Here is a 14,755-nt window from a genome sequence, read left to right as displayed (position 1 = left end):
CGACGATCAAATCGACCCGCTCGATCAGCCTGATCAAGCTGAGCGGCCGAAACCAATAATTGTTGTCTATGTTGATGACATAGTGGTCAAAACGGCTCAAGCTTGCGACCTGATCGTGAACTTGGCCGCAACATTCACGAACCTCCGAAGGTTCAACATCAAATTAAATCTCGAAAAATGTGTTTTTGGGGTTTCGAAGGGGAAGCTACTTGGATACATCGTGTCCGAATGCAGTATCAAGGCCAACCTTGAAAAATCACAGCCATCTCCAACATGGGTACTATACGAAAAGTCAAGTGCATACAAAGGCTCACCGGCTGTCTGGCCACCCTGAGCCGGTTCATTTCCTGGCTCAGCGAGCGAGGGATGCCTCTCTACAAGCTACTTAAAAGGACAGACACATTTGTCTAGACTAAGGAAGCACAGCAGGCTTTGGAGAGCCTCAAAGCATCACTGACGTCAGCTCCAATCCTCATCGCTCCCAAACAGGGAGAACCCCTCCTCGACGTGGTAAGCGCCGCCCTAGTCATCGAAAGGGAGGAGCCGGGAACCACCTTAAGGTCCAATGACCTATATACTTCATCGGAGAGGTACTCACTGACCCCAAGGTTCGGTACCCCTAGGTGCAAAAACTCCTATATGCCGTGCTGATGGTGACTCGGAAGCTCCTACACTACTTCACCGACCACGAAGTCACGGTCGTCACTTCATACCCGCTCGATGACATCATCCGCAACCGCAACACCACGGGATGGATCTCCAAGTGGGCACTTGAACTCATGGGCCACGACATCAAGTATATTCCCCGTACCACTATTAAGTCTTAGGCTCTCGTGGATTTTGTCACCGAATGGATGGAGGTCTAGCTACTGACCCCAGATGTCACCTACGAGTATTGGACAATGTACTTCGATGGGTCTGTTATGGCACCCGGCTCGGGGGCTAGAGTGGTTCTGATCTCCCTAGATGGGGGTAGGCTTCGCTACCCCATCTGCCTCCACTTTTCATCCTCAAACAACGCTACGGAGTACGAGGCCCTCATCAATGGACTACACATCGCCATCGAGCTTGGCGCTACATGACTGTACATTCACGGTGACTCGGGGCTGGTCGTCGACCAGGTCATAAAGGAGTCCTCTTGTAAAATCCCCCTCATGGCAGCATACTGCCAAGAGGTACGCAAGCTCGAGGATAAATTCTAGGGGATTGAGCTGCATCACGTCCCCCGAAAGGACAACGATGCCGTCGATTTTCTTGCAAAATTGGCCGCCAGGTGGGATCTGTCTCCTAGCGGGGTCTTCATCAACGACCCCCACGAGCTGTCTACCTGCATCCTAGAAGGTTTGATCTAGACACACCCCGATGCCAACCCGTTGCTCGGGGGCTCCAACCCCGATGCCAAACCGGCGCTCGGGGGCTCCGACCACAGTGCCTCCATGATGACGTCGCCCGCCGACATCACCATATTGGCACTCGATCAAACCGACTGGCGAGCGCCGCTACTCACCTACCTCCTCAAGGAAGTTCTCCCACCTAAAAGGACTGAAGCTCAATGGATCGCTCGATGCGCCAAGACGATCATCGCCATTGGTGATGAACTCTACAAGCGAAGTCTATCGGGGGTACTCATGAAGTGCATCCCTACCAACTAAGGGAAACAACTCCTTCTCGAGGTCCATGTCGAAATCTATGGACATCACGTGGCCCCGAGGTCGCTGGTCAAAAAAGCCTTTCACCAAGGTTTTTACTAGCTCACCGCGCTACGAGATGCAAAGGAGGTCATCCGCAGGTGCAAGGGATGCCAGTTCTACGCTTGGCAAACTCATCTGCCGGCACAGGAGCTCTAAACCATCCCTATCACCTGGTCATTCACGATCTAGGGCCTCGACATGGTAGGACCCCACAAAAAGGGCCCGGGCGGCTTCACTCACCTACTCATAGCAGTGGACAAATTTACCAAGTGGATAGAGGCGAAGCCCATCACCAACATCTGCTTGGAAGAGGCGGTCAAATTCTTCCTCGACATCGTCTACCGATTCGGCATTCCTAACTACATCATCACTGATCACAGAACTAACTTCATCGGGAAGAAGTTCCTGGACTTCAGTGATGAATACGGCATCAAGATCGACTAGGCCTCGGTTGGACACCCACGTACTAATGGTCAGGTCGAGCGTGCCAATGACATGGTCCTCCACGGACTTAAGGCACGCATCTTTGACCGACTCAACAAGTACACTGGGTGATGGGTTGTAGAGGTTCTAGTGATCCTCTAGAGTCTAAGAACGACCTCAAACCGATCCACAGGGTTTACACCCTTCTTCCTGGCAAACGGAGCTAAAGCAGTGCTACCCTCCGACATCGACCATGGTGCCCCAAGAGTGAAGGCTTTCGACCGCGATCGAGCCATAGAGGCTCAACAAGACGTAGTCAACCTACTCAAGGAGGCCCATGAGACGACCGTCATTTGCTCCGCTGGCTACCAGTAGACTCTCCGTAGGTACCATGAGAGGAAAATCAGAGGGAGGATCCTCGAGGTCGGAGACCTCGTGCTTCGAAGGACTCAATTGACCAAGGAGAAGCACAAACTCTCTCTGCCATGGGAAGGACCCTGTACGGTGACCGAAGTGATCCGACTGGGCCCCTACCGATTGAAGGACAACAACGGCGATGTTCTCACCAACACTTGGAATATCGAACAGTTACGTTGTTTCTTCCCTTAAAAATTCGGTCTTACCGTTTTTTCATTCAATGTTCGATCCTACAGAGCACCCCGGCCCAAACACTTTCGGCCTAGGTCGCTCGGGGCTCCACAGAGGTGCAATACCACCTCTTTTTTATTATCATATGTTAAATGCATTTTTTTACCCAAATGAAAGGGTAGTCTATTCCTTTAATTATCTTACGTAATTTTGCTTCAACATTCCAACCGATCGCACCCTGCCTCTACCTATAATTATAGGCAGCTAAGCCTCACGAGCCATGTCCGAGCTCTTAAGGTTGTAGCCTACAAGATGAACGGGCAGGTGCAAAAAAGAAAGAATAAAAATAAAGCTATGCTAAGGTAAAAATAAGTAACGGACGGGACAAGCTTCCCCGAACGAAGTAATTCATCACACAACGGAAATTGATGTATTCATCAATACAACTATTCACACGGGGGATCCCCCACAAACTTAAACTATTACATCTGCTACTTCTACTGTGGCTGCCTAGCGGCATCGGCTGATGACATGACCAACGAAGATAAAGGCTGCTCGCCCTCCAATGGAGCAACACTCGGCTTGGACGAAGCTTCTGACCCGACCTCTACTCCATCCGTAGGTTGGGTGATGTCTTCTTGACGCACGACTTTAGTCACGCTCGCAAGGGCACCACTCGGTTCTGCTCCCTTGACTTTGGCGAAGCACAATGGGTACCTCAAGGTTGTAGCACCCACAGATGCTTAGCAGAAGAGCATGGAGCTCTAGACTTTCCCATACAAACGGAGCAGCTCCTAGATAGGGATGCTGCTTGCTAAAGTATGGTCGCCATGGCTGGAGGATGTCTCTGACATCTCATCAAACTTTATGAGCTGGCCGACCTAAGCAGCTGCAAGGGCAAAACCCTCCACCAGTGCGGTCCTGAGTGGCTTCTCCTCTGACAAAGCTCGCCCGGTGAAGATCCACCGAAAAAAGTCCACATGCGGCTCCATCCCAAAGAAGGCCTCATAGACAGTGACAAAGCCAGCAATGTGCAGCACCCTAGTCAAATTGAGGTGCTGCAGCTCTAGGCCCCACTCATCAAGGAGCCCACGTAGGATCCAGTGTGCCACTTCCTTCGGTGGAAGTCGCCTCTTCTCAGCGAAGGCGACTAGCACCACCTTGGATGGCCTCTAGCTTGACATTGTGCTCCAGATTCATGAACGGATATATAAGCTCTCCCCCTCACTTACCCTCTCCCTCACTAAGAAACTGCCATGGCACACAAACGCTCTTGGCGAGAAGGAAGAAGGAGGAGAAGTGGGAGATGGGGAATAGGCAAAGGAATGGGATGAAAGCCCTCTCTCTTCCCCTATTTAAGGAGGAGGCATAGCAGTTGAGGAAAGGCAAAAGGTTGGGGCGAGAAACCCTCTCCCTCCCCCCCATTCAATGCGGATGGGATACGACGGGACACGCCCTAACCGATGGGACACACCCTACCCGACGGAACGGTGCCTGGTCAGACAGGACGTGGCCTAGGTATGGCCCACCACAACCGCACGCCGGGCGCGAGAAACAAGGCACAACTGCACGTAGGCGGCCCTCTACCTTCCTAGGTAGGACTTGGAAAGGCCCAACTACGGGATCTCTACCCAGGAGAGACCAACGGGCTTCTTGAGTCGATCGGACGGCTCAGGCGAATGCTGAGAGACAGGTAAGGAGCAGAGGGATGCCCCATGTGGGCCACACCGACTCCATCACGAACGACGAGCACGGATCCTGGTCAAACATATCCGATAGGAGCTCCTCAAACCCCGTCACTCGAGTCATCAAGGTAACATTACCAAACCCCACTATTTTCTTATATCATCATTCATTCATCTGCTATCATTCATACATTCATGCATGCATTCACACATTCATCCATACACGCATTCATTCATCCCATACATCTGAAGCATCGCATATGCCGTTAAATGCATCACAACGCCCCGTGTTGTGTCATGAAGTGGCAGTTGCCTCATTCAACATGAGCAACGATCGACCGGGATTCGAAGGCTAGCCCACGAAGGGCTCGAGGCCACCTCATGTCAAACAGAGCTAGGGGAGAAAACATAGATGAGCCTCAAGTGGCCCTCACCCAGTCTGCTCCAAAGTAGACAAGGTCATCTCAACCTTCTCGTTCGATCCTAACCTCGAGCCATGCTCACAAAATCTCCATTGAGGGGAGACCAGTGGGCCACCTAGGTCGGTCTCTGGAATGACCTAGGCATCTACCGAGACATGGGTTAAGGAGCACTAGAATGCCACATGAGGGCTATGCCGACCATATCACAAATGATGGACCCAGATTTCACTCAAACATGCCGTTAGTGAGCTCACCGAGCGCGTCACTCGAGCCATCAAGGCAAGCGACATTAGCTTAGCCCCTCTGGATGCAAAAACCATGGATGTGTTAACGCACAAAAAACTCAAAACCGACCCCTTCCAAGCCCAATAGGGCACAGGGGCTCAGGACGCCCAAACACCTTGGCATGACCTTGGCTGTGCCTAGATCCATGACTCTGACTTGCCCAATCCCTCAATGCGCCCAGTGCCTAATTCCATGACTCTAAATCCCCTGATCCCTCGGCGTACCCAATGTCTAGATCCATGACTTCAACTCACCCGATCCCTAGATCCGTGACTCCGTCTCACCTGATCCCTTGTTGCCCCCAGCATCTAGGTCCCTGACTCCAACTTGCTCGATCCCTGGATCCATGACTCCATCTTGCCTGATCCCTCATTGCGCCCAGCGCCTAGGTCCACGACTCCGACTTGCCCAATCCCTGGATCCACGACTCCATCTCGCCTGATCCCTCATTGCGCCCAACACCTAGATCCGTGACTCTAACTCACCCAATCCCTAGATCCATGACTCTGTCTCACATGATCCCTCATTGTGCCCAGCACCTACGTCCATGACTCTGACTCTCCCAATCCCTGGATCCATGACTCCGTCTCACCTGATCCCTCATTGCGCATCCCTTATTGTGCCCAGCACCTGGATCTATGACTCTATCTCAACCGATCCTAGGATCCATGACTCCATCTCGCCTGATCCCTCATTGCGCCCAGCGCCTAGATCTACGGCTTCGACTCCCCTGATCCCTCGGTGCACCTGACGTCTGGATCCATGACTTCGACTCGCTTGATCCCTAGATCTGTGACTCCATCTTGCCTGATCCCTCGTTGCGCCCAACACCTAGATCCATGACTCTAAGTTGCCTGATCCCTAGATCCGTGACTCCGTCTCGCTTGATTCCTCGTTGCGACCAGCGCCTGGGTCCGTGACTCTAACTCGCCTGATCCTTGGATTTGTGACTCCGTCTCGCCTGATCCCTGGATCCGTGACTCCATCTTGCCTGATCTCTCATTGTGCCTAGTGCTTGGATCCATGACTCTGACTCGCCCAATCCCTCATTGCGCCTGATGCCTTGGTCCGCAAGCCCGTCTCGCATGATCCCTCGGTTGTCCCTCAGCCGCGACCAAATGCTTGGGACCACGCTCCTAGAAACAATGGGTTAGAAATTGGAAAGAGGAGGCTACTCCCACCAAGGTGCACACACTCATGCCCACTGACAAAACCCCCTAGTCGATTCTATCTAAATCGCCTAGGGGCTCGGGGGCTACACCCACCGGTGCACTCGCGCGCACCTGCTGTCAAGACAAAAATTCTCTAGACGATTCTAGCCGAATCACCCGGGGGCTTGGAGGCTACACCCATGGGTGCGCTCACGCGCACCCGCTGTCAAGATAACAATCCCCTAGATGATTCTACTAGAATCACCCAGGGGCTCGAGGGCTCGTGTCGGGTTTATAAACCCAGGGTCCCTCATGGACCTATTTAATAGCAAAAGCTCAGCCCAATAGACGACGTTGCAAACGAAGCGCAACTCCTAGGCCGACCCAAAAATCTAACAACAGGCCAGAAGGGTGATCCAATCTCTGACCCAAAGGCCTGGCCAAGGAGAAATGGCGCCCGCTTCCAACTCTGGCCCGTCTCTCTAACCAAAAGGCCTCGCTTCTGACTCCGGCCCACCTCTCCTATAGAAAGGCCTCGCTTCCAACTCTGGCCTGCCTCTTTGACCAGAAGGCCTGGCCAACAATGCTTTTGACTCTGACTCGCGTCTCCGACAAGGGATACACTGAACCTCTGCTTATAGCTCTTCTCCAACTAGCATAGTCAGAGCTGACTAGGACCAACCGACTGGGAACACCCGCTCGATGAGGACCAAGAAACAGGTGAAGCAAGTAAAGCAGGATGCTCAAGTCAATCACAAAACCAAGGACAATACCCTCTATACCTATAGCATAGTACCAACAGGACATGTTAGAAGGGTGCCCTACCACCTTCTAGGCATGTCAGATCCCCAGAAGTGTTGTGGGGGCCGACATTTGCCCTACAGTATTGTGGGCGCCCTCAACTGCCATACCAAGCGAACATGGTAAAACCCCCCACAAGCCTTTGGGCATCAACAGTATGGTAGACGCCGGCATCTGCCATACCAGAAGAAGACGACAGAACCTCACACATGCATCTGGCATTAACAGTGTTATGGGCGCCTACAATTATCTTGTACCCAATAGCGTGGGCAACAAGACTTAGTAGCATACGTACTCTCACTCTCACTCTCTCTCTCACGTGTAAAGGTTGTCCCCTTCATCTATAAAAGGGGATGCGCTCTCTCCCAACAGGGAGATCGATCAGACAATAACTGAAACACACTCCAACGATCTGAACGAACATTAGACGTTTGAACACTTAGCACATAGCGGAGCTCCCATCACTCTCAGCCCTTCAGACCAGAGTCTAACTGGACCTCTTACACCCCCCATCTTACTCTCTTCCATTTGTAACCCCACAGCAAACTTCGAGCACCTGGGCTTAGGAATAAAGTCACCGACTGACTCAAACTGGACGTAGGGCACGTTGCCTGAACTAGTATAAACCCTATGTCATTGAGTGCTAGGCCACATCCGATCACAATGTATGGCAAAACTACAAATATTTACGTGTTGGTCACTTTCTACACCGACAATTAGTGACAAAAATACCCGAAGTAATATTTTCACAATTATGTTTCTATGCTCACTTCACAAGGGTATCATAGAAGAAGGTGAAAACTCATATTATCTTCCGAAAGTGCTTGCTTTAGGGCAACAACTCATTCTTGGGAAACCTTTGAATTGTGTTTCAAGTTGGTGAAGTGGTTTCTCCTTCAACACCAACCTTTGTGTGCCTATCTCAAGATTCACATAATGAGATCTACAATATTTATGATAAATATATACATCTACAACCACCCTTTCAAAGTCTTGATGAATAAGGAGAATGAGGGGGTTGAAGATCTTGTGTGTGGCAATGTTAGAGAGACCAATTGATTCAGGATATTTTTCATATGAGCATGGATTTGATGAGGTGTTTATGAAATAACTTCCATGCTCGTTGATGTCATCTTCTTTTTCAAGCTCTAGGGGTGTTTCTTCATGAATGTCTATAGGTGGAAACATTGTCTCTATCATTCCATGCCTATGACATTCTTTGGACGTTTTATTGTCCAAGATTTCCCATGGATCGGTGACTCTCGGGTTGATCTCATCTAAAGCCTCATCCATCCATTTAATGGCAAAGACACATAACTTCTTAATATCCTCCAGCCATTGTTGTGCTCTCCTTGGTCTTCCTTGTGGACTTCATGATTCCTATACTTTGGGTGTCTTAGTGGGTTTCTAGGGTCATCATGAGACCTTGGAGAGAGAGCATAAGAGGAATCATTGGGGTCAAGGATGGGTTCAGATAAGACATCTAATGTGGGCATAGAAGGGAAGAGAATAGGAGTGGCTTCTAAATGGCTTGGCTCTCCTTCTATGGGTTCACTAGACATGACATCCTTGAATTCTTCCCAATGTCCTATATGGGAATAAGGACGCTTTCTAAGACATCCCTTCTTAAGAGGATTTGAATTATATTCGCTCAAAGGTCTCTTATGTAGCAGAAAGTTTAAGCTTTTCCCAAAATCAGCATAAAAAGATGATCCTTAATTTCAACAGGAATTTCCAAAGGTGGAATTCCTTCTTCTCTTGGGGATTTTGGGGAATTTATGGTTCGGGAGTGACAGCTAAATCTTGGGATTGGAGTGGTTGTAATTTGACTATCAAAACTTCCTCTTCTTGTTTGGGAGATGATTCCATCTCTTCCTTGGGGTGTTCATTATGAATACTAGTGCAATGAGTCTTTCCACTAATTCTATCAAGCATAGTCCTTGCTTCACTAGCAACAAATGAAGGAAAGCTCCTCTAGAGGCTACATCAAGGGTTTGCACAGAATCCTTGCTAAGACCTATATAAAAATGTTGAAGGAGCATTGAGCCTAGAATAGCAAGGGCTGGGCAAGTGATGATGGGTTCATTAAAACAATCTCATGATATGCCAAGAGATTCTTCTTCTACTTGTCTAAAATTTAGAACCTCTTTCCAAAGGCTAACCACTTTAGAGATGGGAAAGAAACGTAAACAAAATTTAGGCCATAACGTTTCTCAATCTCCTTGCACACTTCGAACGGTTTGACTATACCATGTTTTAGCTTTTCCCATCAAAGAGAAAGGAAATAATTTCCATCTTAAGGTCTTATCAGACATACCAGCGATACGCAAGCATACACAGATCTGCTTAAACTCTCATAGGTGTGAGTATGGGTTTTCATCGCCTTCTCCCAAGAAGGATTTATCACGAATCAATTTTATTAAACACGGGCATAGCTCATAACCAGGTGTTATGATAGGCTCTGAGGATTCTGGTGGCTTTAGGCTTGTGCTCATGGGTTTAGCATATTGATATATTGGAGTGGAATCCATGCTAAAAAATATTAAGCTAGGCTCGAAGTTAATTCAGCAATCGTTTCTCCGGCATCGGCGTCAGAAAGATTGTTGGTATATTTAACACACACAGATAAATCCGCAAGTGCACGGATACTGCTGTAGCTTTCACCTAGAAGTATTCCAAGTATCGTATGCATAGGAAAACATGAGACTAACTACGGTCTAACTTAATGAGGGGTAGTGAATAGGTTAAGGGTTAATTTATCTAGGAGTAGCAACAAGGTTAGGATAAATAGGAGCGTAGAGAGGACAACTAAGGTTCTCTAGTTCTGACTCGGGTAAGCTTATGTCTTCTACTATTCAACTAGGGATATTACTAGGGAAAGACACCAGCAGAGGATGCTTTCCTTCGCAACCGCATCCTACGTGCGCTTATAGACGAGAGGTGGACTACAAAGGATCAACGATGCTACATAGTACAATGCTATATAGTACTCATGTCACACATGCGATCTACCACCGATCCAGGATGCAAGGTGCATCCATAATTAATCTAAGTCTAAGCACCACGTTTACACTTACGATTAATACTCTACTCCCTCTAGTGTAGGAATAAAGCACTCAAAAGAGTCATGAACCTGAAGAACACTATAAACAAGATACTTACTTGAATCAAAAGTTAATTACCAGAGAAATATCAGAAGCAAGCTCAATTAGAACTTGAATCCACCAAGGTACAAGTCGTAGAGAGAGCACCGACAGGCCATCATCTCCTCCAAACTCTTCTCTCACTCTCTATCTCACTATTTCTAATTATAAGACTAAATCATATAGAGGACTAATCTTCTCATGATATTTAGCTCTGATCCTCATGAGGAGAATATGAATTCGGGTTTCAGGATCCAATGAGGAAGGGGGGTAGGGGCTACTATATATAGGCCAGAGGTAGAGTAGCAGCCAAGGAATTGAGGTGGATTAAGGGGCAAGGACTCTAGGAGGAGTAGGGGGCAAGGAATTGTCACATCATCAATCCACGTCAACTCTCCCGGCCACTGCTGGATGAACCAACCTAAAACCGCTTTAAAATCAACGGTATAGATCGTAGGAAGGAGTACGCGGCAGTAGAGGGTGATGGGCCACCCCCATGGGTCAGGCAGCCTCCCTAGTGGGCCGACCGGCCCACTATGGTGCTAGGTGGGCTCCTCCTTCTGGTGGCGAGGCTTGGGCTCCGTCTTAGGTCGACTTTCGTAGGTGCCACGGGCAGAATCACTTATTGTTGTCAGTTTGCTTGTTTGGAGTGTATGATAGTGGTTCCATGAGCTATTTTCTGGATAAATCCTCCTACAGTCATGAAATCACCAAAGCTCATAGAATTCATTAGTTTAAACCCCTAAACCTTCATTGGTGATTACATTTATGCCCTTATACATGTTTAATTGATGGTTTATAATGGTTCTTAACTACCCTCAACACCAACCTAAAACTGCCTTAAAATCAATGGTGTAGATCGTAGGAAGGAGTACGACGTGGCGGAGGGAAAGCGGGCTCTATGATAGGCCGACTGACTTATTGGTTGGGCCGGCCGGCCCACTTTTGTGGCTGTTTGGCCCAAGCTTTGATGTGGTATCTTCTAGAACCTTCTAGAGTTATCTTTCGTAGTTTTCGTGGGTTGAAGCACTTGTCGTCGTCGGTTTGCTTGTTTGGAGTGTCTGATAGTGGTCCCAAGAGTTGTTTTTTAGATAAATCCTCCTGTATATAAATATTTACCAAAGCTCATGGAATTTATTAGTTTAAACCCCTATACCTATGTTTGGTGATGGAATTAAATATAAATGTAGGTTATGTTGATGGTTTATAATTGATGTTAGTGACCGTCAATAATGAGATCCACTTGAACTTGCTTGATTAGTGTCATCTTGCACATTTGAATTAAAGAGCACTTACACTTGATCATCTTCTTCATCATTCACTTGCCTTGGCATTTGAAAGTTGAATGCCTGTCACATCTTCAAGATTCTCATTCTCATCTTGGAAACCCATGGTTTCATCAAATTCTACATCATGAACCTCTTCAAGAGTACCACTTGCCAAATTTCAAACTCTATATGCTTTGCTAGTGGTTGAGTATCTAAGAAAGAATCCTTTATCACAATTCTTGTCAAACTTGCTCAATTTAGTGCCTTTTTCTCAAGATGTAGCATTTGCAACCAAAGACCAAAAAATATGCAATGTTGGGCTTTCTACCATTTAAGAGCTCATAAGGTGTCTTCTCCTTTAAAGGATGATAATAGAGTCGGTTGCTATAATAGCAAGCCATGTTAATTGCTTCAGTCCTAAAGGATTGACACATTGTACTCACTAAGCATAGACCTTGTCATATCAATAAGTGTTCTATTCTTCCTCTCAACAAGGCCATTTGATTATGGAGTGTATTTGGCCGAGAATTGATGTCTAATTCCAAAATCATCATATAACTCATTAATTCTAGTGTTCTTGAACTCACTATCATTGTCACTTTTAACCCTCTTGATGGTTATTTCAAAATCATTGTGTATGCCCTTGATAAATGATTTGAATGTTGCAAACACATCACTCTTGTCCACTAGAAAGAATACCCAAGTGTATCTAGTGTAGTCATCCACTATCACAAAGCCATATTTGTTTCCACCAATGCTAGTATATTGTGTTGGCCCAAACAAATCTATGTGCAACAACTCAAATGCCTTGCTAATGCTCATTATGCTTTTCTTAGGATGGGTGTTTCTAACTTGTTTGTCGGCTTGACAAGAGCTACAAAGTTTATCCTTCTCAAACACATCTTTCAAGCCTCTAACCAAATCATGCTTTACCAATCTATTCAATTATTTCATTCCAATATGACCAAGCCTTCTATGTTATAATCAACCCATGCTAGACTTAGTGAACAAGCATGTTGACAATTGAGCTTCACTAGCATTGAAATCAACCAAGTATAGATTTTTATATCTAAAGCCTTTGAAGATCAAATTAGATCCATCTACACTTATGATATCTATATCATCTACCCCAAATATGTATTTGAATCCAAGATCACACAATTGAGCTACGGATAGCAAATTAAAGTTCAAGCTCTCTACTAGCAACATATTGAAAATGCTCATGTCATTAGATATTACAATCTTACCAAGCCCTTTGACCTTGCCTTCGCCGTTGTCACCAAATGTAATACTATCATAACCATTGCTATCATTGGTGTTGATTGAGTTGAACATTCTAGCATCACCGGTCATGTATTGAGTGCACCCACTATCAAGAATGCAATGCCTTCCTCTAGCTTTGTAATTGACCTACAAAAGAAGATCAATTCTTTTTAGGTACCCAAACTTGCTTGGGTCCTTGAATGTTAGTGACTAAGCTCTTTGGCACCCAAATAGCTTTCTTCTTTGAGCCCACAATTGGAGTACCAACAAACTTAGCCTTCACTCCATTCACACCCTTGGTAAGCAAATAATAAGAATCAAACTTAATTGATGATACATTAGTGTTCTTGTTTCTGTTCTTGCAATATTGCTCTACATGCCCAACTTGCTTGCATCTGTTGCAAAATCGACCATCGTTCTTTACAAAACTAGCCTTGTGAGGAGTAAAGGTCGCCTTGCCTTTCTTGGGGGTATAGCCCAATCCCTCTTTATTGAGAGAAAATCTTTGGCTACCTAATCACTTTAGCAAGCGGGTCTCACCACCACAGGCATTGTCTAAGGCGCAAGTGAGCTCATTTACCTCCTTCTTGAGGGTCTCATTCTCAATCATTAGTGAGGCATCACAAGTGAAACCATCACTACTAGATGAGCTAGAAGTGGAAGTGCTACAATAAGTGTTAGTGGGAGCAACAATGATAGGCTTATAGAAAGATTCGTTAATTATGTCACAAGTGAAGCCCATATCACAAGTTACAATATGCTCCTTCACACTTTGCTCATCAAGTAGAGAGGAATGAGCTTTTTGAAGCTTCTTGTAAGCCTTGCCAAGCTTCTCATGGGCTTCCTCTAGCCTCTCATGAGATGCATTGAGCTCATTAAAGGCTTACTTAAGGGCTTTTAGTTACTTACGCAAGCTTTTGCATTCCCTTCTCTTAATGTCAAATTGTTCCTTAGCATCATCTAACATGTCAAGTAGTTCATCCTTAGTTGGTTCATCATCATCATCACTATCATTTTCATTTTTATCATGTTCCTCATCATCACACTCATCATCAGATTGTACCTTAGTGGCCTTAGCCATGAAGCATGTCAATGGAGTGTCGAAGAGAGAAGGCTTCTCATGTATGGCAATGCTTGCAAGAGCCTTCTTCTTGGTGGTCTTGTCATCATCACTATCATCATCACTTGAGGAAGCATCACTATCCCAAGTGACCATATATGAACCACCCTTCTTTATTTTGAAGGTCATCTTGTCCTTCTTCTCTTTCTTTTCCTTCTTGTTCTTCTTCTTGCTCTTCTTGTCATCATCATCATTGTCGCTATTGTATGGGCATTGAGCAACAAGATGATCCTTGCTTCCACACTTGAAGCACCTTCTTGATTCTTCCTTATTCTTGGATGAAGACTTATTCCTTCTAGTACGATAGCCCTTCTTCACCATGAACTTGCCAAATCTCTTCACAAAGAGAGTCATCTTCTTATCATCATCATCCCAAGAAAATGAGCCTTTATCTTTACTTGATGTGTCTTGCTTGGCCTTGTCCTTGGATGATGTGGCCTCACTACTATAGATTGACTTACCACTATCTCCACTTTCATTGCCATAGCAATAGAAGCGACTGTGTTTTACTTCCACCGCCGGTTGGACCGATAGCGAGACCTTCTGCTGAAGGAAACCGACAATTGAGACTTCTACCATTGACGGGTTAACAGTAGATGCGGTAGTGCTATTTTCTCCATCGCATGAAAAGCTAAGGCCAATAGATAGGCGTTTTGGCCGCTGACCCTACACGACCATTTGGTCTATCGGCGGTAGTAAATTCAGCATGAGTTATTTCTCCATTTCCCAACTACCCACAACATAATTGCATCACCATTCCACTTCTTCATCTTTAAGGTTGGTACATTGTTCCTCTCTCCATTGCATGCCTCGCGCCGCGCCGACGCCATCTCCCATATGGCCGGTGCATTGTTCCTCTCGCAATTTGTGTGAACCATTGCACTGCTTTCGCACTGCACTGATGGATCTTTGTCG

This window comes from Miscanthus floridulus, chromosome 8 (genome assembly GCF_019320115.1).
Source record: "Miscanthus floridulus cultivar M001 chromosome 8, ASM1932011v1, whole genome shotgun sequence".
Taxonomy (NCBI): domain Eukaryota; kingdom Viridiplantae; phylum Streptophyta; class Magnoliopsida; order Poales; family Poaceae; genus Miscanthus; species Miscanthus floridulus.
This window is presented reverse-complemented; position numbering follows the sequence as displayed.